Source organism: Herpailurus yagouaroundi, unplaced genomic scaffold (assembly GCF_014898765.1).
Source record: "Herpailurus yagouaroundi ecotype Mexico unplaced genomic scaffold, PumYag 28, whole genome shotgun sequence".
NCBI classification, from domain to species: domain Eukaryota; kingdom Metazoa; phylum Chordata; class Mammalia; order Carnivora; family Felidae; genus Herpailurus; species Herpailurus yagouaroundi.
The window spans coordinates 27700303-27725675 of NW_024412376.1; positions in this window are offsets into that span (position 1 = coordinate 27700303).

Consider the following 25373-nt stretch of genomic DNA (forward strand, 5'->3'; position numbering starts at 1 on the left):
TTAGCTGGGGTGGGTAGGCAAGGTGCACAGGGGCAGGAGGGGCAGGCTTAGCTTGCTTCTCCTTAGGTGATCCACTTCAGGAGGGGCCCTGTGGCAGCAGGAGGGAGTCAGATCCGCTGCCGGAGGTTTGGCTCCGCAGAAGCGCAGAGTTGGGTGTTTGCGCGGAGCGAGCAAGTTCCCTGGCAGGAACTGGTTCTCTTTGGCATTTTGGCTGGGGGATGGGCGGGGGAGATGGCGCTGGTGAGCGCCTTTGTTCCCCAGCAAACTGAGCTCTGTCGTCCGGGGGCTCAGCAGCTCTCCTTCCCTTTGTCCTCCAGCCTTCCCGCTTTCTGAGCAGAGCTGTTAACTTATGACCTCCAAGCCGCTAAGTCGCGCTTGCTGTCGGAACACAGTCCGTCAGGCCCGTCTGCTTTTTGCAAGCCAGACTCGGGGGCTCTGCTTGGCCGGCGAGCCGCCCTTCCACCCCGGCTCCCTCCCGCCAGTCCGTGGAGCGCGCACAGCCTCGCCGCCCTTCCTACCCTCTTCCGTGGGCTTCTCGTCTGCGCTTGGCTCCGGCGACTCTGTTCTGCTAATCCTCTGGTGGTTTTCTGGGTTATTTAGGCAGGTGTAGGTGGAATCTAAGTGATCAGCAGGACGCGCGGTGAGCCCAGCGTCCTCCTACGCCGCCATCTTCTGGGCTACTTTTCATTGAGTCGTTTCATCATTTTGAAGGGAGACAAGGAATTAATGAGGTAAAAAAATTAAAATTAAAAAAATTAAATTTAAAAAATATATTAAAATTAAAAAATTAAAAAGGAACACATACACAAAAAATCGAATAAAGGATCATAGATCCTAGGTGTGTTTCAATCTGGGTGTTGAAAGGGGCTTTATAGATAGAGGAAAAAAGGGGAAAGAAAGAAAAAAAAAAGGAAATTGTTTGAAATTTTGACAAAATGAATATACTGAAGTAGAACAAAACGAAATGATGAAAGTAAAATAGAATTTGAAAAAATTTACACAAAAGTAAAAAAATAGCAGAAAAGATCAAAGAAAAATATTTTTAATAAAAATTGAGAATAAAATAATTTTTCTCTCTTTCTGTTTTCAAGGAAAAAGCAAAAAAGGGAAAAAGAAAAAAGAAAATTGAATAGATGGACCAGTTAACAGACTGGAATATGACTGAAATTACTTCGTTTTCCCCTAGATGTCAAACTATGAAGCACTTTATAGTCCATAAACTAATCAGGCAAAGAGGCTCGTGTTCCTGAAGAGCGAGGCGGCCCGGTTGGGCGGGGCTTAGTGTAATAGCTCCATTCTCCACTAGATGGCATTGGTTAACTTACTGGGGGATTGTTGTGGCACTTGTAAGTGTGTATGCACATGCACGGGAATAGTGATAATGGCCTCACCCAGCTACCCAGTCTCTAGTATCAGAACTCTTTTCTCACGGATTAGCAAGATCAGCAATCACCCATCAGACTTTGTCTCCAGCTTCCGTGCACTCCCCGCTCTTACACAGTCTGTGACCAAGCCCCAGGCGGCACCTCCCTCCTGAGTTTTATCTCAGATACAGCTGTTTTTTTGACTCCTTATTTCTGAGGAACTGCATCTTTGAATAATTCTGCCCCTCTGTGGCAGGGTGTCACCGAGCAATGGCTGTGTGCTGGTTGCACCCAGGAACGTTCGTGGGACCGTGCTGCTGCTGACGCCCAGAGATTGCTCCTTGGTGCCAGCCAGCCCTAGAAAAAGTTCACGTGATCCTGTACCAGCAGCGTTTCAGGGATTATGACAAATCACAACATGCATCTGGCACCAGGCTTCACCCCCAGCGACCTTGTTCCAGCATCAGCGAATGTTGTTATTCTCCAGGGTCCACTGGTGTCTTTGCCTTTGGTGGAGTCACACAGCCTCTACCAGGTGTCCTCCCAGCAGGGCAAACGGCTCTCCCTGTGTGACCCAAAGACCTCTGGACTTCACTCCGCTTCTGGGGATTCGCCTTCTCACCAGAGCGCCACCAGGTAATGCACTGCAGAGTTTCAGAATCTGCACTCCCTATTTATAGAGTCTTAATGGAATTTAAACCCTCTCCTTTCTTCTTTCTCCCTTTTTAGTTCAGTCACTGAGGCTGTTTCCTCTTTTCCACTTTCTCTCCAGCTGCTTTGTGGGGGGGATATTTTTCCCATACCCCCCCCACCTGTCTCTGTCTCTCTGTACACGAAAAAGCAGCTCCCTGCCCTCCGCAGCCTCTCTCTCCCCCATTTCACCTCTCCGTGCTGTGTACCTGCTGAATTCTGTGGTTCAGGTTGTACAGATTGTTCTTTTAATCCTCAGATCAGTTTTCTAGGTGTGCAAGATTGTTTAGTGTTGGTCTGGCTGTATTTCATCAGGAATGGTGTTGTTTTAAATGGAAAGTGGTGACTACCATTAGTCATCATCTTTACCATCACTATCTTCTTTGTCTTAACATTCCTAAACCGTGTGGAAAACCTTGCTCTAGGTCTTAGAGACTCATTTTTCATAGTTTATTTTGCAAGTAAATCACATGGTTTTCAAAAGCACAACTAGGTCACTTTAGGTCATTACATAAAAGTAGGTTGTGAGGAACAAGAGTACAGTGAAAGAGGTCTTGACAATTCAGTGAAGGCACTTTTATAAGTGAATTACTCATCCAGTGGAAAATTCCCGGAGATTTTGACTGACTCTGTCCCTGCTAACTCTGTGTCCACTGATTCTGTCTGTACAACTGAGTGGTATGGAATGAGACTCAGAGTTCATCCTGGATGTGCTTCTGTGACTCCATCTTAATTGTAAAATATAGTATTGTTTTTAATACTATTTCTTTATAACATGATGAAATAGTTTCAATATTTTAGTATTAAAAATAAACATACATGGAAAACTTCCTATAATCTAGAAGATAGAAAACAATTTGATGTTAATTGGAGTATCATGGCAATACTAATTGTATGGTATTGATCTTGCCTCATTACTTATGCTGCAGAGCCTGAAATAGTTCAAAATGCAGCATTACAATGTTAATTTATATAAGACATTTAGAGTAGATTTTGCAATATAGTTTTAAATAAATATACTCATTTTCAATTTTATTATATTTTACTTGTATATATATCTTAAATTTTATCTTAAACATTAGTGGAGTCCCAATTTCATTTATCTTAATATTTTTTAAAAATGGAATACATGCATTGCAATAAAAATTGAATAATTGAATTCATGTGCTACAGAATTGGTTACTTAATAATTCTGTTATTTGATAAACATATGTAGAATCTTTGATAATTGAGTTTTAGGTGTTTTGAGTTTAAGATATTTTTCCAGACTGAGAAGAAATGTTCTTTTGAGACCAAGACAGGTGGTCTCAGTGTGTACAGAGCATTTTGGAATCATACCATACAGTTAAAATAAACATGTTTTGGTAATCATTAAACAATTTATGATAATATATGTTTATGACCATTTTTATATCAGCTCTTGGAAATTATGGTTAAAATTTATAATGTATACACCTAGAGGGCGTATTTCTGTTCATTTCTGAACAGAAATGAAAATTTCTGTTCATTTCTGAACAGAAATGAAAATTTCTGTTCATTCCTTTATATAGTGCCAAGCTTCAAACATACAAACATAGTAAAGTGTTTTAGCTTACCAGCCTGTATACTACATACTATCTATTGGCAGTCAATATTTATTTATATCTGGCTATCAGTGGTGGGTCTGGAAATGAAGGATTGGGATTAGAAATATCTTTTCTCACTATGACTCTTAATAATCCACTCACAAAATAGTTGCTTATCAGTACCATTACTGAGGAGACCGCTGGTTCAGAAGTTTTGATTGCAAAGGAAAAAAAAACTGTACATGCAAGTGTATACAACAGTGGTGACTCAAAACTGGGCATTGAGACTGTGGCCAGTACTCTGAGGCATAGAAGCTATTACAGTATTGGCTGAGATAACTGATCATGATTATCAGGAGAAATTAGCACTATTACACAATAAGCCAAAATATGTCTGAATCCCCCAGGGGATTATCTGGAGTGCCTCCTACTACTCCCATGTCTAGTGGTCAGATTTAATGGAAAATCATGATATACAGGCAAAATGACTAGTACCTTTAAGATTGAAAGTTTAGGAGCACCTGGGTGGCTCAGTTGATTGAGTGTCCAGCTCTTGATTTCTGCTCAGGTCATGATCCCAGGATCATGGAAGCGAGCCCCACATTGGGTTCCGCAGTGAGCATGGAGCTTGCTTAGGATTCTTTTTCTCTTTCTTCCTCTGCCCCTCTCCCTTGCTCGTGCTCTCCCTTTCTCTCTAAAATACAAAACAAAACCACGGTTGAAAGTTTAGATTCTCCCCACCTTCCTCCTGGTTAAAGAAACTTAGCCTGAAGGAAATCAGGCTAAGGACAAAGAGAGTATATAATGCGTCATGGAAAAGGAAATTATAATTACCAACCGTGGCTTCATAACCAGTTGCATATATACTTATGTATGTACTAACTATTATCCTTTATTTTTCCCTCAGTCTTTTCCATATTATTTTTATAAGGTATGTTGCTTGTAGTTATAAGTAAGGTTTCCATGTGGAATAGATATCAACCAGAGATTGATACAATGGCTAATAGATTTGGGTCTCAAGTTTTTAGGCAGAAAGTGAGAATGTTTTCTTTAGAGAACAATCTTCAGGATTGTTGCAATATATGAGGTGAGAACATGTTTTTGTTGTTAATGCTGTTTATAGTGAGAATTACAAGTTGCAATAATTAGTGAAAAAAGTGTAAAGATATTGAGAAAAAAAGGGAATATAATAGTCAAATAGCAATTACAATAGGTATCAATTTCTACTGAGTTCTGTATTCCCTTTCCTTCTTTCTCTAGGGACTAAAATACTAAAATTACATATCCATGCTTCTTTTCCCGTTATGGTCTGGATGAATTTAAATTCTACTGTGGAAATAAATAAAGACCAACCAAATGAGCAAGCAAAGGCTATTTATTCTGAGCTTGTTATAACAAGGGAGTCAGTCACCATCACTTGCATGTGAGAAGAGACTCAAGGGCAGGCTGTTGGTGCAATGAAAGTGGAGGGAGGGTAATAAGGAGTACATTTTATGTGATTGGTCAGACATGCATGATTGACTTTCTGCTCTTGGTCCTAAATTGGGAGTGGGAACAAAACTTAGGGAAGCTGTTACTAATCAAGTCTTGGCCATTTGGGCCTGTTGTTACAGAAGTACTGTTTAGCTTCCTGGATTGTCACTGGAGACAGCAGGCTGACTTCCTACAAATCTGACTTAGAGTAGGCTGACTTCCTTGGTTGTTTATTGTAGACAAGGGGTTGGGTCCTGAGCAGGTTGTGGGTCACAGTTCTCTCATTGTAGATGCTCTGGCCTTTGTTTGTATATTCAGTCTCTCACTCCTACTACTTATGACTATAATAATAAGTGAAGGAAAATAAATTTTTATGTAGAGAAAAGTTAAATATCATTGGATGCATGGCTAAGAATGTGGGAACTACTTTGAAAGTGTAAGTCCAAGTGTATGACAAAGAAGGTGAGTTACACTCAACATGGTAATCACAGCTGGCTGCATTATTGATCCATTAAAATTAAAAGTAACAAAAATTCTGAATTTCAGTAATTTCATAGAACCCATATCATATAAATTAGTTTTATACTATGTGCCTGTTCTGTAATTGGGCACTTGTTCTATAGCAGTGTTTAGAAGTTTCTATTTTTTCCTTTATAGCTTAGTGTCTCTCTGCATGTGCTCTTATCTTTTGCTGCCACCATGTGGCTATATAAAGAAATAGTAATATAAGTAGTTCTACTTTAGTTTTTAATCATCAAGGGAAATTTAGAAAAATTTGATATAGGCCACAATCCTAAAAAATATTTTTAGCATGATAAAATAATAATGAGTAATAGATAAATTTTTGTTAAAATGTACACATACACATAAATATATACATACGTATATTTATAACATACATATATATGTACAAAAATGTATCTCTACAATATATAAATGTATATATAATAAGTAAACTATATCTATATCTATATTATATATAATGTGAATATATAATACGTTTCTATATGTCTATGTACTTATGCATAATAGATATATATCAAAATAATAGATATATAATATTGACATATATATTATCAATATTTATATATACAGAGAGAACTGTGTTATTTCTTCTTTGCCAGTATGAGCAATAAGCACACCCACTTATTTCTCTCCTCTTTCAAAATCTAATCACATTGCTTGTAAAAAGTAGCCCAATATTTTAAACTTATAACAGTGAGAAGATCAAGACAGTTGCTCACCAATGGAAGGGTATTGTGAGTGAATTTTGGTCATGGATAGTGGTTGGGAGATTGTGGAGGGAAGAAACAATGCTGACTATGCAGAGTTCTTACCTGGTGGGGAGAAGGCTCGAACATCTGAGTCGTGAGGGCAGCTTTCCCTGACCACCCAGGAAATGTTCCAATCAGAGAGCTCTGGGAATAAGAGTGAATAGTGGAGCCAGAAAGCGAATGGTTAGTTATGGAGTCATTCATAGAAAAAAAAAGCCTGCAGCTTCTCTGCTCTGGAAATGCAGTGCAACATGTAGTCACATTGCCCATATGTTCCATCTAAAAAATGGAACCGTTTATTTGAAGGGAAATTATAGATTTTAGTGTGGGTTTTGGTGACCCAGATTAAAGCTCTCCATATTTGGCACATTACAGAATGTACGTTGCCTAACTTCAAATTTCCTGTGTGTGTAACTTACATTAGGCCCACATTCACTACCCACATACATGGAGATCTTATTCTGTATTTCCTTTTAGGAGAGAGATACACTGGCAGAAATGGATTTGCTTAACAGCTAGGAAATCAGTTTATCTCCCATCTTAAATATGAACAAAAATCCAATGTCCAGTTGAAAATAGCATAGGAACGTAGGGCAAAGATGAAGAAGTTGAGAAATTGAACCTGGACATAGCAGATATTCAGGGATGTAGACTCTCATTTTCATGAAAAGAGGGACCATGTCAAAATTTATTAACATATCCTGAGGTCCTAGAAGAGTGTCTGGCAAATTATGGTCGATAAATAAATGTTTGCTTAATGAAGACAGTAGAATAAGAAATTAAATTGAATATTGTATCAGAGATTTAAATAAGTCAACTAAAGAAGGAAGCAGTTAGAGAACAAGGAAGAAATTTTAACTATCTTTATAAAAAGCATAGATGATGAAGCCATCAATAGAAGGGATGTATAAGATAGTGCAGGAAATCTACAAAACATAAAACAAAAAGAATAAGGAAGATTAATTCATAAAGTTTAAATATTTCCTATTGAAAATCCTAAAACATGGCAACAGAGAAGACAGTGGGAAAAATGATAAAAAAAACCCCCACAATTGTGTCAAATTTGTCAGAACTAGGGAAAAATATAAATTGTTATTTGTTATTGAAAGGGTCAACAGTAACAAACTAAATTGACAACCTCCCCTGCCCCCCCCCCCCCCGAAAAAAATCTGAACTACAGACATACCTGTGAAGTTTCAAGTCACTAATATCAGCTTTGGAAAGCTTCTAGAGGGGGCCAGGAAAAACAAACATTACTGAGAGTAGAAAGCAGCTCTCACTAAAAAACTTACAGATTTTTCATCATCAGCATAACTTGGTAAAAGACAATAAAGCTATGTTTTCAGACATCTAAGGAAGTTATTTGAAAATTAGAATTCTTTAAATTGTCAAGCGAATGACAGAACAAAATGATTTTACTTAGAAGAGCAAAAAGTCAGAAAAATCGGTTTATACATCTTCTTTTGAATAAGGATATCTTTGAAGAAGAACTCGAGTAAAAACTGAATAATTATGTAATAGAGAGGATACTACAGAATCTGTAAAATACTGGAAATTTCTGAAGAGTGCAAAGAAAAATGTCTTAGCATAAATAGATGCACTGTCAATCAGAGAACATAGTGAGGAAAGGTGAAAACAGAGGGCTCAGGAAGGATATAAAATTAAAAAGATGAGTTATGCAGTAAGGACTAAACTTAAAGGGTGTTTCTTCATGGAAATATACACTGACAAGAAGAAAAGTAAGACATTTCAAAATTTACAGTTGTATTGAAGTTGCACTTTAAAGTAATTATGCTAAATATTGATTGATATTTGTGACTAGTTATTCTAGTTTATAATGAAACCTTAAAGATTTCAGTTGAATTAAACTAGTTTCTGGTGTTTTGAAATAATATGACCGTAATATGCCTTTTAAAATTTTATTTATTTTGTTTTATTTATTTATTTATTTATTTATTTATTTATTTATTTAGAGCACATGCACTCTGATGCAGGGCTCAGACTCACAAACTGTGAGATCATGACCTGAGCCAAAACCAAGAGTTGGACACTTAACTGACTGAGCCACCCAGGCACCCCAAAGTTTAAAATTTTGCATATAATCTATTTACATTCCTATATAGAAGATGAGGATCTATACATTTTATGCCTATGTCAATCTCTTCTCTTCATACTCTCTCATTTTGGTGGAGCACATCTTCCATTTTCCTTCGGAGAAAGGGCATTGAATGTAATCTTGAAACACAGTATAAGCATGATTTAAATCATACTTGAATTTGATATTGTGCTAGAATTTTAATTTAGAAATTATTTTTTCTCACATTTCAGAACATTGCTCCATTGTTTTAAAAGATTCTAGTGTTACTTTAAAGAAATTAAGTTCAATTTTGATTGGATAATCCTTGATATGAGGACTTTAACCCCACTCCTTTGCTTATGAAAGTTTGAATGATTTCTTTGTCCCTCATTTTCTCAAAATTTATGAATACATATCTTAAAGTCTTGTATATCCATATATTTATGTGTCTTTACTGCTTTTGAGTATCATACAAGTGGGCTCAGACTTTACATATTCTTCAACTTGCTGTTTTCACTCCATTATATTTGTGAATTTTTTTTAAAGATATTTCTAGTTTAGTAATTTTCTCTGCAAATTAACTCAAACAATTGCATTAAATTAAAATACTCAGTATTCTTAATCCATTCTCCTAGTGAAAAATATTTAGGTTGTTTCTAATTTTATTTTGCTAGGAGAATTATGCTGTGAGCATTCATGTATATGCGTCCTTGTATATCAGTGTGAAAAATTCTGAGAGGCATGTATATAGAAGTAGAGATGCTAAATTATAGAAGTGCAACTTCATCTTTACAAGATAATGGAGAAATTGCTTTCCATTGTGATTATACTCATCAGTGTCTGTCTTTGTTTTGTGGTAAGAGTATATTTATTGTTAGATATTCTAATTTCATTGATCTAATGCCAATATGAGGCAAAATTTATTTTCATTTCCCTGATCCCTGGTGAGGTTGAGTATGTTTTCATATTTTGGCTATTGAGACATTCTATTCCGAGATTTTCCTTTACATGTGTCTTTTATTTATTTTCCCTTTGTTTGCCATTTTGACCGACCTGTATGATCTCTTTATAATTTATATTCTAATCTGACAGTTTTAGTTATTACAGATATTTGTTTGTGACTTGTCTTTTGATTATTAATTTTTTTCCACGAAGAGCTTTTTTATTTATAATACAGTAAAGTGTATCAAACGTTTTCTGTATGCTTGTGTTTTGTATCTTGTTTAAAGAGTGTTTCTATCTTATGATAGAAATATTCTTAACCATTTTCTTGTAAGAGTTTTATAGTTTGGAGTTTCACATGTGGGTCTTAATATATATAGATGTACTTTTCTCTCTCTCTCTCTCTCTTTTTTTTTTTTTTTTTTTTTTACTAGCGAAGGTTGAATTCAATTTCATTCCGCCCTCCCCATGTAGGTCATCCATTCAAGAAGAAATCATTTACTTTTTCCATTGATAACTAATGCTACATACATATATCAAATTGCAGGTATATGTATAATATCTGATCTGGGTTTTGGGCTGTGTTCCATTTATTTATTTATTTTTATCCTTGTCCAAATAACTCCCTGTGAATTCCCCACAATGTGTAAGTTATTATGTTTTTCATGTCTTGATATTTGATTAAGCATTTTTTTCTCTTCTTCTCTATAGTTGTCTTGGCTATTCTAGGCAATTAATTTTTTTCCACATATATTTTATAATCTAGGTTTATGAAAAACTTGGCAGTGTTTATTGGAAATGAATTTAAATTATGAAATATTACAGACAGTATTTATATTTCAATGATACTTAATTTTACAATCCTAGCTATGACATAGGTTTCCATTTAATTGCCTTTCATTCATAATTTTCATTAAACTTTTGTGGATGTATTTTCTACAAAATGTATCACAGCTTTGTCAGAAGGACGTTCAGATGTCACAATTATGTTTTTTTAATTCTATTTTTATAAAAATTCCAGATGTTCTTTTTTGCTCACAGATAGAAGCACAATAGATTTGTATATATTGATCTTAAGTCTAGAAAACTTGCTCTACTTCCTTTTCAATTGTAATAATTTGTCTGAATTTTCCATGCCTATAATTAATATAATTAATTATTTTTTTATTTTTTAATTTGTTTCTTTAACTTTTTATGATCAACCAGTGATTGCACTGTTGCATGTATTTCATAATAAAATGGTTTCTTTAAAAAAATTTTTTTTGTTTAGTTTTGAAAGAGAGAGACAGAGTATGAGCAGGGAAGGGGTAGAGAGAGAGAGAGATACAGAATCTGAATCAGGCTCTAGGCTCTGAGTTATTAGCACAGAGCCCGATGTGGGGCTCAAACTCATGAACCATGAAATATTGACTGGAACTGAAGTCAGACACTTTACCGACTGGGCCACCCAGGCACCCCAATAAAATGGTTTTTTATATAATTTGCTTTATATTAACTTAAAACCTCTTTATTTCTAATTTACATTAATACATTTTATATATTCCACTCATGCTAGGTATTAATTTGTTGTCTCTCAGTTCCAAATTCTCCCTTCATTATATGCTCTGTGATAACAGACTGAATCCAAGGATTTCCTCTCTACAGTGAGACTAATGTTATGCTTTGTCAGTAGAGGGCGCCGAGGGCGCCATTACATGTGAAAGAAGGCTGCTGGTTTCAATGCCTATGTTTTTTTTTTTTTTTTAAGTTCTGCACAATCCATTAGCAGCGCATGGATGAGACGTCTAGTGTTGTTCTGTGGACAGTCTTGGTGATGTTACATCACTCCCTGGTTACAGTGACCATCTTGCCTATTATACTACCAGATATAATCAATTGCCAATTATAGTGGCAACTTCAAGACAGACACCTTACACTCCAGGTCTCATACCACAGTCCTCTGATACTCTCTGTATTCCTTTCCACCTGTCATGGTTCACCTATATCTCAGAGAATTGTTTCCTTCTAGAGTGGTGAATGGGAACCAGCTGTAGCCCCAGAAACCCAGAAAACTTATCAGCCATCTTGTGGGCTGCAATTACATCTTCTTCAACAAGGTCTGCACTCCAGTCTGGTGAAGATCTACTCTTCTGCATTTGTCCTTTCTCTGGTGCTCTGTTTCTGCTCTAGGGTACTTTGTAGTTATATCTGTCTATCTTTGCAGTTATTCCCTTATTCTGCAGATTCAAAATTATTTATATTAATCTTCCCCTGTTTAAATTACTGTGTGGTTCTATATCTTGATCAAATCCTATTTTGATAGGATAACTCCTATTTTTCCTTTAGAGAATGGGTTTTCAAAATTTTAGTCAGTAATGTAAAACCTACCAACTTTAAATAATCAATCTGCCAATAAGTATTAGCATTAGGAGTTTTAAATCCTAAGATGTTCCTATAAATCGACAGGAAGTTAAACTAACATTACCAAGAATGATATTTATGGCAGATAAGTGAAAAAGATACACCAATGATTGTTATGCCAACACCCAGAAATAAAATACTTGTAGCTGCACTAAAAATAGTCATATATCCTTTAGACCAACTGTGGTTGCTCTCGTTTTACAGAAATCAGACTTTTCAGTGACAATCCAGAACCATGGTTAATTATTTTGTGTGGCTAATAAACTATTCAAAGTGAATGATTTCCCAGTAACCTAAGTAGATGATGTCTCATAAAACAGACCTAATTAATATCAGCTTATCTAATAATATGAATAATACCAAGTGTAACAAACATCTAAGAATTCCATTAGTAAGAGTTATAGGATTCAAAGTAGTCATTTAGAACTTGTCCATCACTTTGGTTGGCATAGTGAGTAATACAACCCACATTCTAGGCCAGCACAAACCAGTTTGAATTACTTAAGATAAGTAGTTATGAACAATCAGATTAGTCTTGGGTTTTCTTCCTGTCACCCAAAGAGAGACTATACCATTGTCAACAATTCATGTGAACTAGAAATGTGAAATAATCTGTATGTAAGCTTAGAGAACTGAAAACTCAGCATCTTTGGGACTTTCTCTATCAGGCAAAGAAAGTCTTAGGTCATTGTCCCAGAATCTCTTAAAAAAATGTTTTTTTAATGTTTATTTATTTTTGAGAGAGAGGGAGAGAGATACAGTGTGAGCAGGGGAGGAACAGAGAGACAGGGAGACACAGAATCTGAAGCAGGCCCCAGGCTCCAAGCTGTCAGCACAGAGCCCGATGCGGGTCTGGAACCCACGAGCTGTGAGACCATGACCTGAACTGGATGCCCAACCGACCAAGCCACACAGGCGCCCCCTCCAGAATCTCTTTTATTCTCTTCTTATAACTCTAGTCATGCTTATTTGCCTTAGAATTTTTTGATGTTTGTTATGCAAACTCTCAAATACTCCTGGATAGGATTTTCTCCACAGGTGACTCAAAAAGTGATTTAAAGGCAAAACAAGATGAAATCATACTTATTGATGCTGAAACCAAAAAATATTTATTGGCAAATAAAACCTCATTCGACAATAGTACTGATGATGTGGACAATATTTGATGGTCTCTCCTGAAGCTTTGGCTGTGTGAAAACTGAAATGAGAAACTGAGAATAACGTATTACCACAGTCCTAAGGAAAGACTCATTATTCTACAGCTATTTATCAAGCAGTCACCCAAATTGGATTTTAATCCACTCAACTGATTGATGACAATTTTTTTATTTTTTACAAGCAAACCAATCAGTAACAGCTTTTGACTTCAGCAAGTCAAACAAGTAGAAATGGACTTACTTGCATAAACACAGCTCAGAGTGCCAATCAACTGACAATTTTATCATAGTAACTATATTTTGATAGCTAATGTCAACCTACTGAAGCCTTTGGAAGTGCACCAGTCCATGACCTCCACACTTCCAAAATTTCCTACATAAATCTAGCAGTTTGCTGTTCTGAAACTACCTGAGGAACATAGTCCTGTTAGTGGTGCTTTTATCATCCTTTGACAGTATAATTTTTCCAATGGCAGAATGGGTAATTATATGCCTTACTATGGGAGTCCTTTTCAGTGCTAGAGCAATCTTCCCCGTCCTAAACCAAGAATTTTTTTCTTTTTAAATCTCAATTCAAGATTAAGTGAAATCAAACCCAAAAACATTCCAGTAGAAATTGTTTTCTCTTGTTTCTTCCCTAAACTTATCCGTGCCTCTTGGATATATCTGAGATTCTTTACTCCAGGCAATATAATTTAACAACTTTTCATAACACCACCTAGTCATGGCTTTTTTTCACTCGGAAAAAAAATTTGAAGAGCATAATTAAAAAGTGGCTTGACAGTAACCATTATTTTTTTTCTCAACACCTAAAAAGTTTTATTCTTCTTAGTTTTTTTTTTTTTTTGACATGAAACATAAATGATTACATTTGCCTTTGTATAAAATGTATTGACAGTGTAATGTACGTAAAGGAAATGTGCTCAGGGAAAAAGCAGGATTCAGGGAAAATTGGCTAGGTCTTTTTTCTCAATAAATAGTTGAAGCTTGAAAATTTTCTCTTGTGATAGAAAAATATTATTAAATTAAAATGAAAATAAATCTAAATATCAGTGATGACTCTAAGAGAAATATTGTAGAATAGGAATACATTGCCAGTATTATTTGTGGTGCTGCTCTGTTCTCACTGCATAAGCTGTTAGATTATGTATTACAGAATTCAAGGCCATTTTCTGCTTGTGAATGAGAATGTATACTTGTGAAAACACAACATGTAAGATGTCAGGAATACATATATTAAAACGTGTTAGTTGCTAAAAAATGACAGTTTTCTCACTGAGGAAAATTGCCTTTAGATTTGACTCTGTTCAGCTCTCAGACAAAAAATATTATGCTTCTAACTTAATACAAGTGTAAAATATGATTATTTTAAAAACTCTGTTTAGCATTAAAGTTCATGTTTATAACACATATGTGATTTCACTGCATTATCCTTTTATTAAATTTATGGCTATATATTCAAAATCTTGTTGCTTTTAAAATTACATACACTTATATAAGCATACTCAGAAAGATTCAGTGAATACCCCATGTGTATATATATTCAGAGTTTAAGTTATGTGTAAGTTATGTAACTTAACCTTGAGAGTCAGAGAATGTTACTTTCTTTTCGAATGGCTGACTTACAAACTGGGTATTTAAAGCCAGTTTTAATGGTAGACAAAAGAGACAGTATCATACATAGATCACAATTCTATAACAATAGAATTTAGGCAAATGAAAATAATATTTTATTTTATTTTTTTAAATATGAAATTTATTGTGAAATTGGTTTCCATACAACACCCAATGCTCATCCCAACAGGTGCCCTCCTCAATACCCATCACCCACCCTCCCCACCCTCCCACCTCCCATCAACCCTCAGTTTGTTCTCAGTTTTTAAGAGTCTCTTATGTTTTGGTTCTCTCCCTCTCTAACTTTTTTTTTCTTATTACCCTCCCCCATGGTCTTCTTAAGTTTCTCAGGATCCACATAAGAGTGAAAACATACATTTATCCATAACATTGTATGGGACAATTCAAATGTAACGGAGTATTCTGTGTTTTATTTGGAAACCACAGAAATGAGAGAATTAGGATGCTTCAGACAGAGGGAACAGTATAAACTAATGCCTGGGAATAGGAGAGGATGGGGCACACTTATGGAACAATACGTAATTTATTGGTTCTCAGACATTGGGTGCATGGGCAGGGTGAGAATTGGGATTAGAGCTAGAGAATACCTGCATTTTCCTAGCAGAATATACTAAACCAAACAAGGTACAGATGTCTCAGACCCACGTGTGTATCTTGTTTAGGAGAACAGGCACATATTGTATCCATGTAGTCTAGGACTGCACCGGTGGTAAATTTTGACTTAATTTAGGGTACTTAAATTATTGACATTGCCTTATAACAACCTCAATTTTTTTTTAAATCTCAGAGCTTAAAAAAGAAAATGAGGGAAATTCAGGGGGCAATGCAGTATTTTTAAATCTCCCCCAACTTCTCATGAAAGCTGACAAGAGTTATTAGGGTAGTGAAACAAAAGCTCCATGGACATCTACAATACAGATAAGTGATGAACTTCCCCCAGAACCCCAGAAAGTGAGGACAGAGCACTGAGAGGTACAAGATCTGCACAATATGAGAATCCATTTGGAAGAATGCTGAGGTAAGGAATGGGGAATCTAAAAACAAGAAAGCTAAAAAACAGCAAGTATTCATCAGAATTTGTGGCAAGGCAATTTATCGGTAGCAGCTGAAACCTGGAAGACTTTTCACATGTAAATTCACAGGTAAGTATGAGATTCTGACTATATTGTGAAGAGTCTTGAGAAGCCTTCATCACATGACCTCTTATAACAAATCAACAATACTCCCTTCCTGAAGAAAGCTGCTACTGAGTAGAAACAGTGGAAATAAGAATTCACACTGAGCAGTACAAGGATAATAGGAGTTCAGAAAAGAGAAGATACATGTAGAAGTCGGGGCAGGGAGACAGAGAGGAGATTTCAGACAATAGTGACAATATTTTCTAATAGTCCTGCATATAAAAAAGAGGAATCTTTATAGCTATGAAGCTCAAAATGTTAATCTAAAAGTCCTGCCTTTTAAAATAAGATGAACATATTTTATGTAAAGATGTGTACCAAAAAAAAATTGCTCTTAAATTCCAAGCGAGATTATTATAAGAAACTCAACAAAGGAGAAAAACATTCTCAAAAGGAAGAAAAATTCTGTACATCATAAATTTATGCTCCAAAACAGATAACCTAGAATCTCATTTTTTATATACATATTTTAAGTTTATTAATATATTTTGAGAGAGAGAGAGAGAGAGAGAGAGAGAGAGAGAGAGAGAGAGAGAGAACAAGTGGGGAAGGGCACAGAGAGAGGGAGAGAGAGAATCCCAAGTGGGCTCCATGCTGTCAGCACAGAGCCCAATAACAGACTCGATTTCACGAACCATGAAATCATGACCTGAGCCTTAATCAAGAGGCAGATGCTTAACCAGCTGAGCCACCCAGGTGCCCCTAGAATCTTATATTTTTAAATGAATGAAATGGAATTCTGAAAACATCTGAAGATACAATATAAATTGGAATTATTATGACAAGTAAAATTGGAGGTGCTAGAACTCAGGAATTAGAAAGGGAGGGAAACAGTCCTCAAAATAAAGAGTAAAACTAGAGTAAATAACCATGACCAAAATGAGTAGATGTTCCAGGAGTCCCACTCAACCCCTTTAGCTGCTGAAGGACCTATCCTTTGTTAGGAACTCAGTTGAGCTTCGAGCTGTCAAAATAAGCAATTAACCTGGTAATAGAAACAAATGGAAGCAATAGTCAAGGCTTTCATCACTTCCTGTTACACGGTATAAGTGAGGGTCCAAACTGGAGAACACGCAGACTCGCTTCATTCGACTTCGCCCCATGGAATGGCTTACCTGAAAGAGGGTCAGGTGGATCAGCAGGTGTGCGCTGACCTCATCTCACTTGAGGGGGCTGGAACAACAGATTCCTGCACTTCTATGGATCCTGGGCCTGAGGGGAGTGTGAGGGGAAGAACTAGGAACTGAATGTATTAAGTATCAAGTCACAATGAGGAAAAGTATCTGCAAGGTTTTCCTCTTCTCTCCTGGTAAGAGGCCTTGGCAGAGGGCCCTAAAAACCTTGGCAAAAGGCCCCAGATAGGGGACGTGGGAATGATGACTTTCTGTACCGAGAATGTTAAATATGCATAAGAGCCTGAGTCCTTTACTGCAACTCCCTTCAGAGAGTGTAATGTACTGGCTGTCACCTTGTCTGGTGTTTGGGGAGCAACTTTCTCCCATGCGGCCTATCAGGTACAGACTTTGTAATTGTCTATAGTCAGGCCTGAAAATCACACATGGATTTTTATACAGGAACCAGATTCCTCCTATACAGTTGACACGTTCTTTTTTTTTTTTTTAAGATTATTTATTATTTTGAGGAGAGAGAGTATACACGTGCATACACACACACACACACACACACACACACACACACACACACACACACACGTTTCCAGGGAGGGGCAGAGAGTAAGGAAGGGAAGGAAACCTCACTGTGAGCACAGAGCCCTATGTGGGGCTCAGACTCAGGAACCGTGAGATCATGTCCTGAGCTGAAATCAACAGTTGGTGGCTTAACAGCCTGAGCCCACCCTGGTGCTCTGTTGACCTTTTCCCTGGAGACTTTCCCTCAGAGAAGCAGGAGCAACTCTTCCCTGGCAGCTATTTCTCTGTTCCACCCACACCACCACTTCCCCTCAGTCAGTGACTAACTGGCATGAGATATTAAGCCTCACGGTGACACCAACGCAGTGGTGCATTTTGTGTTCTGGAGTCTTAACAGTGCAATCAGACTGAAGAAAGTCTCCAGCTGGGGCCCCATTTTTTGCCTAGCTTTGCTCCCCTAGCCTTACGCTAGTGAGAGCACTCACAAAACAAATGTACTGCATCTAGGAAATCCAACCTGAGTTTGTTACCCAGAGTGGATCACAGAAACAAACTCTAAGGATAGGATAATTAACTCAGGCACTGGCTGAATGGTACTGAAGGACTTACCACTGGTATTAGATGTAGCATACATCTTGCATGGTGTAGCAGTGATATTGCAGAGAGACTGGGAATCTCACCAGCGGAAGAATTTGTTACCCAGGGAAGACATCTTGAAAAAATGAAAGATAAATAAAAACTTTCTCATACAAACAAAAACTGCATGAAATGAAAACATAGCAATCTAGCTGGAAGTATAACTATGGTAACTTCCTTTAGCATTTCTGGTACTAGATTATCTTAGATTTCATTCCCTGAAAGTGTCTTTATTTTTCCTTCAGTTTTGAAGGATATTTTTATTCAACTTAGAAGTCTGGGCTGACTTTTTGTTGGTTTATCTTTTTTTCCCAGAGTAAAAAGATATTGCTCCACTGTCTTTTGGATTTCATAATTCCTGATAAAAATTCAGTGATCATTTGAGTAGTTCTTGTCTGTATGTGAAGTGTGCCACTTCTGCGATTTCTTAGAACATCTCCTTTATACTTTGGTTTTCAATAGTTTGACAGTAATGTGCCTGGTTTTCCTCATGTTTATTTACCTTTGTTGGTGCTCATTCAGCTTCTTGCATCAGTACATTTACATCTGTCAATAAATTTGGAAAATGATCAGTCATTATACTTGCTCAAATATTTTTCTGACTATTTTATTTTATTTTATTTTATTTTATTTTATTTTATTTTATTTTATTTATTCTATTTAAGTTTATTTAAAGAACATGAGCAGGTAAGGGGCAGAGAGAGGGAGAGAATGCCATGCAGGCTCCACACTGTCAGTGCAGAGCCTAAGGTGGGGCTTGAACCAACTAACCACAGGATTGTGACCTGAGCCAAAATCAAGAGTTAGACATTCAAATGACTGAGCCACCCAGGGGCCCCTTTTCTGCCTGTTTTAATCTTTTCCTCTGGTGACTCTAGCACTCATGTGTTAGACTTTTTAAGATTGTCCCATAGGTCCCTAAATTCTGTTAATTTCTTTTAAAGTATTTTCATTGTTCTTCATATTGTGTAATATCTACTGATGTATCTCTCCATGTTTATTGATTTTCTTCCATCACAATCATGCTGTCAAGTAATCACATTATTCTTAATATATATTTTTTTCAATAGTAGATTTTCCATCGGTTTTTTCTATAGTTTATGCTTCTCTGATAAGATTTCCTGTATTTTCATTTCATTTCTAGCAAATTTTTCTTTATTTCAGTAGGCACTGTTATAATAACTGCTTTAATATATTTCTCTGCTTCTGCATCATCTCTGATGTGTTCTTTCTTGATTGTCTTTTTTAAAGAATGTGTTGTGTTGTTCTGTATCTTTGTCAAACAATGTCAATTTGTATCCTAAATATTGTGAATATTGACATTTTGGGGACAGCACCCAAATACTATTTTTTAAAAATTCTTATCTGGGATGTTAAGTATGAATTTTAGGTCAAAGTGAAATTTTGACAGAATTTATGAATAGGATTTGGAGAATCCATCCTAGCTCACTCCTTTATAGAATGCTTTCTGCTTGTGTAGTTGCTGAGGTTATCCCTGTTCTTCGAGCCAGAAATAATCTGGTTCTCTCTATAGTCAAAGTGCCAACCACAGTCTGTTCTCAGACTAAAGGTCAAAACATTTAGAACTCCCTTGTGTCATTTCTGTTTACAAAATGTCATTTCTCCTCTACATTATGCCTTCATTTGTTCACTGTTGATTTCTTACAGGTTTTTTCTGTTTTTCATTTTGTCAACATTTATGCTTTCTGTGTGTGGGAGAGTCAGTCTTATACGAACTTATTTGCTCTTACCAGATACAGAACTTGAGTTACATATTTTACCTTAAAATTTTATATACACACATACAGGCATATATTTACCTATGCATGGGTTTATATCTTAAAATAAACAAAAATAAAAAAACACTGGCTACGTAAGTCAACAGACTTACCTAACAAGTGGCTACCTAACCTATTAGGAGTAGAGGAAGGCATCTTAGAGGATCCAGAGACAGAAGCTAGAATTCTTAGGACATATTTTGCTTCGTGAATTTGTCTATAGGACCATATAAGTATTTCACAGAAATATAGAGAAAAAATTTTATAAACAATTTATAAAAGTAAAAAAATGAAGCAAAGTGTGTTGATATAGTCACATAAGAAAAATTATAAGGATTTTATTTTTATTTATTTATTTTTTTATTTATTATTATTTTTTCAACATTTATTTATTTTTGGGACAGAGAGAGACAGAACATGAACGGGGGAGGGGCAGAGAGAGAGGGAGACACAGAATCCGAAACAGGCTCCAGGCTCTGAGCTGTCAGCCCAGAGCCCGACGCGGGGCTCGAACTCACGGACCGCAAGATCGTGACCTGGCTGAAGTCGGACGCTTAACCGACTGCGCCACCCAGGCGTCCCAAGGATTTTAAATATTTAATTTCATATCTCTAATTGAATATACCCTAATAAGAAAGAAAAAAATGTGCAGAGAAAAAAACTGCACTAATCATATCGTTGTGTTATAATGTTAGTATTTTCATTCTCAGACTGTTGTATGTATAATACAAAACAAAGCAAATTAATTATTGTGTGATATTCTATGTCTCTTATCCTTAGTTTCTCTTTGAATCATGTTTAGGTATGGGACAAATGAGATTCAGATTATTATAGAAAATGGTAGTAAAGCCCCTTGAGTCCTGAATTTAATTGCCAATACGAACATATGACATATTTTGTCTGAAAGTGTATTGCTAGCTGTGTCATCTGAAAAGACCAATTCAGTGTCAGTAAACAGCTCTTTTGCTAAGGCTGGGGTCTCCAAATATAATTTACACTGTTCACATTTACTACTTGTACACCATTGGTAGGAGTGTAAACTGCTTCAGTCATTATGGAAAATAGATACAGATACTCCTCAAAAAATAAAAATAGAATTATTTTATGATCCAGCAATCCCACTTTGGGATATATATATATATATATATATATATATATATCTCCAAAACACATGAAATCACTATCTCAAAGAGCTATCTACATCCCCATGTTTATTGAAGCACTATTCACAATGGTCAAGATATGGAAACAACCTAAATGTCCATCCATAGGAGAATGGATAAGAAAATATAGCGCACACACACAAACACACACACACACACACACACACACACACACACACACACACACACATTATTCGGCCTTAAAAAAGAAGGAAATCCTGCTATTTACAACTTGGATGAAACTGAAGAACATTGTGCTTAATGAAAACAGTCACAGAAAGACAAATACTGCATGATCTCACTTATATTTGGAATCTATGATAGTCAAATTCAGCGAAGCAGAGAATAGATTGCTCGTTGCCCAGAGATTAGGGGGAGTGGAAATAAGGAGGTATTGATCAGTGGATATAAAGTTTCTGTTATGAAGGATGGATAAATTCTGGGTGGATAAATTCAACCATGTGACTACAGTTAATAAATATACCGTATTTAATATCTGAAATATAGAGAAGTGGGTAGATCTTAAGTGATCTTAACACACACAGAGAAAGGTATGTATGTATATAAAATTCTTATAAACCCTGAAATCACAAGGATTAATTCAGATTCTGATTATTTTTTGTTTTGTCACTGCCTAGTATATGGTAGGATAGGTGTTTAGGAAATGCCGTTTGAGCAAGTCACATTAGGGACTCTCCATTCTAGCATCTTGTTACTTAGGAATTCCAAATATTGATAACATGACTTGAGGAGATAAGAATCAATGAAAAGAATGTAGCAGATGAAGACATAATTCTGCCCAGTTTTCAAACTTTCTCTCTAATGCACTTTTAAGTACTTAACTTCTGGTTACTGAACTATTTCTCTTTCTATTCTCTGGACAGTGATAGAAAAATTTTGTTAACTGCATGCACTTCAGATTTTTGGTATACTATGTAAGGGTGATATGTTCTTTTTTGTAACTCTTTTTTATCAAATAGATCTCAAAAAAATCTATTTATATTCTGACTTCAATTAATTTTTCATACTTTTTTATTCATTCTGATTAAAATTTTTGTTAAACTGCTCAATACCATGTTATAAGCATTCCTAGGGTAATAAACCAAAGTATTTAATTTCATCTATTATGTGCTGCTTCTTATTTGTTTCTTGTTTTGAGGATTACCTTAACTTCCAAACTCTGTAGACACATTTATTAATACTGGAGAATTTGAATAGTAGTGTCATTTTATGTCATACTTAAACATGAAGGACAGAAAATATACAACATGTGCGGAATCTATTATTTACTGATGAACACTTAATCTCGTAAAGTCATGTCATTAATTATCATGCATTGCTCATTAATTTAATTTATAGAGCTCTCTCAAACCTGTCACTCAAATACCATTAATGTGACCTGAGCTACTAGGAGGAATTCACTAGGCTTTATGGTTCAGAACAATACTGAAGCTTTCAATTCTTTTATCCTTTTTTTGTAGACTTGGGGAGAATATTAGAGAGTGAGGGATTTGCAGTTTACTAGGAGGGATATGAACCAAGTGACACAAGGCAAGTTATTCTCTTGTGATTTGAGGAAACAAAGTATATTTTATTCACTAGTCCCTTATCCCTATGTGTTGACATTATGGGATTATAGTATTTAAGATAGAATGATGGTATTGTAAAGTATTTTGATAAGCCCTTTCTCTTGGGTTTACCCCCTGAGAAGGAATACATATTTTGCCATGTTTTCCCAGCATGTTTTAAAAAATATAAGGCAAGTATAAGTCTGAATTCAAAAGGCATGTTAACTAAAATGCCAATCAGTAGTTGTCCTGCCAAATATCTTGCTAGAATTCTCAGGGCTAAGATTTGTGCTTTAATGGGGATTAGCAGAAATAGGCCTATGGAGTATTACATTATTTATCCTATTATTATTCTACAAGACTTGCTTTATTGGTAACACTATTATATTCCTCTTTAATTCTCATCCAGCTCTTTAATGATCTCAGTTCCTCATTTTTGTTAATGAAGGGCAACAGGCAGGAAAATGAATTCCCCATAATCCTTTACTGTAGCCTCTGGTGAATTGACTTTCCCTGTATTCATTGAAATGTGTTATCTCGTTTATCTAGAAATGTCAATGACTTTTAGAAGGGACTGCATCTGAATGTGACTTGGATAAACATGATCTAATAACTCAAAGTAAATGTCTTTCCCTTTGCCCTATGGGTATAATTTGTTAATATTAAATGACCTTATGTTTTGAGAACATTAAAGTGGAGGAAAACAGATGCTACATGGAACATTTAAGAGCATAGATAAAGTAAAGCTAATAACAACAAATATATTATTTTCTTTCAGAAGAAGGTCAGGGACCAAAAAGATTGTGTGTGTGTGTGTGTGTGTGTGTGTGTGTGTGTGTGTGTTTGTGTGTGTGTGCACGCGCGTGTATGGAGCAAACATTAGCTTTGAAGGTACTATGTGCCAGGCACTATTCCTATATAGAATGTAGTTATATTAAGTCATATCACTTTCATAAGCACCCCTTGAGGAAGTGTAGTTATAAGAAGCAAATCCTTAAAGAAAATGTAGACTTAGTTGTGGAGGCAGTGTGCGGGACAGGAAACTCTTAGTCCTTTGTAGGTATGGGGGACCTAAAGCCTTTGCTATTATCTCTCAGAATCTAGAACAGATTAACACAAAGAAGAGGAAGGTACTTGGTGGAAACCTGATGATGACTAAACATAAACATGTTAGAATTTGTTGCTCACATCATTCTGCCTTGTTAATAATACAATGTGAGGCAGAGAAATTCTAGTTCCTGGTCACCAAACCTCAGTGCTATTGGGAAAAATTATGCAATTATTTTATCTCTGTTGCTTGAATAATTTTTTGCATTTAATCTTAGGTCGCTGAAGACAAGATACACAATTTGTGCAATTTGCAGAAATGAAGAGACAGTTCTTTATTGTCAGTTTTCCCACTAGATATTGCCCAAGAATGGGGTTCAACTACTTTGACAAATGTCACTGTTAGCTGTAGGTTGAAATAAAATTTAGTTACAGATAGGAGTTCTTTAAGAAAGTTTACATGAGAGATGTGGAAGGAAATCAGCATCATTAGGGTACCCAATAGCGAGATGACTAGGGAGCACAGGTGTGGATGATAATGTTTAAATACAAGAAGTATATTTTCCCTTCTTTAGTCATCAGGTCTAGCCATAAGCATATAGTATTGAAGCTACAGATCACCTCATTAGATCAGGTGTACCTCATCATTCTTGGAGTTCCACAGAGAAAAATATGATTATTAGTGCACACTAACAGCATATACAGGATAATAGAGCTTGGCTCAAGTGTATCGTCAAAGGCAAAAATCAAATAAGTAAATAAATTGATTTCAATAAGACCATTAGTATAGGGATAGCACCCCAGATTTAGATATCATAATGTCTCAGCAGAGTGGATTTACTTTAGGTTTTGTGGAGAGGAGTCAAGAAGGTACAGGTTTAGAGTTGGGATTGCTTTGTAAAGAGAGGAAGTCCTAGTCAGCTGCACAGGAAATGTTTAGCTCTGTGTTCAGTTAGTTTCATGGGACAAATAGTTCTAATCTCAGTTAATCGTTTATTAAACAAATAACAGGGAGAGTGATGACTGACCTTGTCAATGGGTTCAGACAGAAGGGAAAAGGTCTGTGTTTGTCCTGTCACAGGCAAACAAGGGAGTCATTGTGAGTCTTATGGATGTCATGAGAAAGAGTGGACAGTGAGTCTTATCTAAGTCATATGGTGAAAGGTGGTTGGTTCTTTGCACTGCCATTTCCCAAATCACAAAATGGTGGTGATAGAGGGCATTGAAACACAAAACGGGTATGTTTCTTGGTTCTTTGCACTACCATTTCCCAAAACACAAAATGGTAGTGATAGAGGGGGTTGAAACACAAAACAGGTATATTTCTTAACTGTCACTGTTTTGGGACAGGGCTGTGGTAAAGTTCAATATTGTCAGTGTTTCTAAACTTAGGGCTATGAAATAGGGCCAAGAGCCACTAACCCAGGTGATTCTGGAAGTTTTTACCATTAGACTTTTAGTAGTATCTATCATGTCATTATGTTAAGGGAAATAGAGATGGGAGAATTTTTTATATAACTAGGAATCTATACCCCTGGGTCTTTAAAAGTTGTTTACATTGGATCTCTCTCTCTCTCTCTCTCTCTGTCCCTCCCTTCTTACCTCCCTCCCCCCATTTCCTCAATGTGAAGATTCTTCTACTCCAAAGATGAAGTTTTCATGTAACATGGGATGTCAGGGCAACTTTCCAAAATTATGGGAGAAAGTCATTCTTCTGCTCTTTACTGAGTACCATTGTTCATCTGTTCTGAGATCAAGGCCATTATCAGGACAAAAA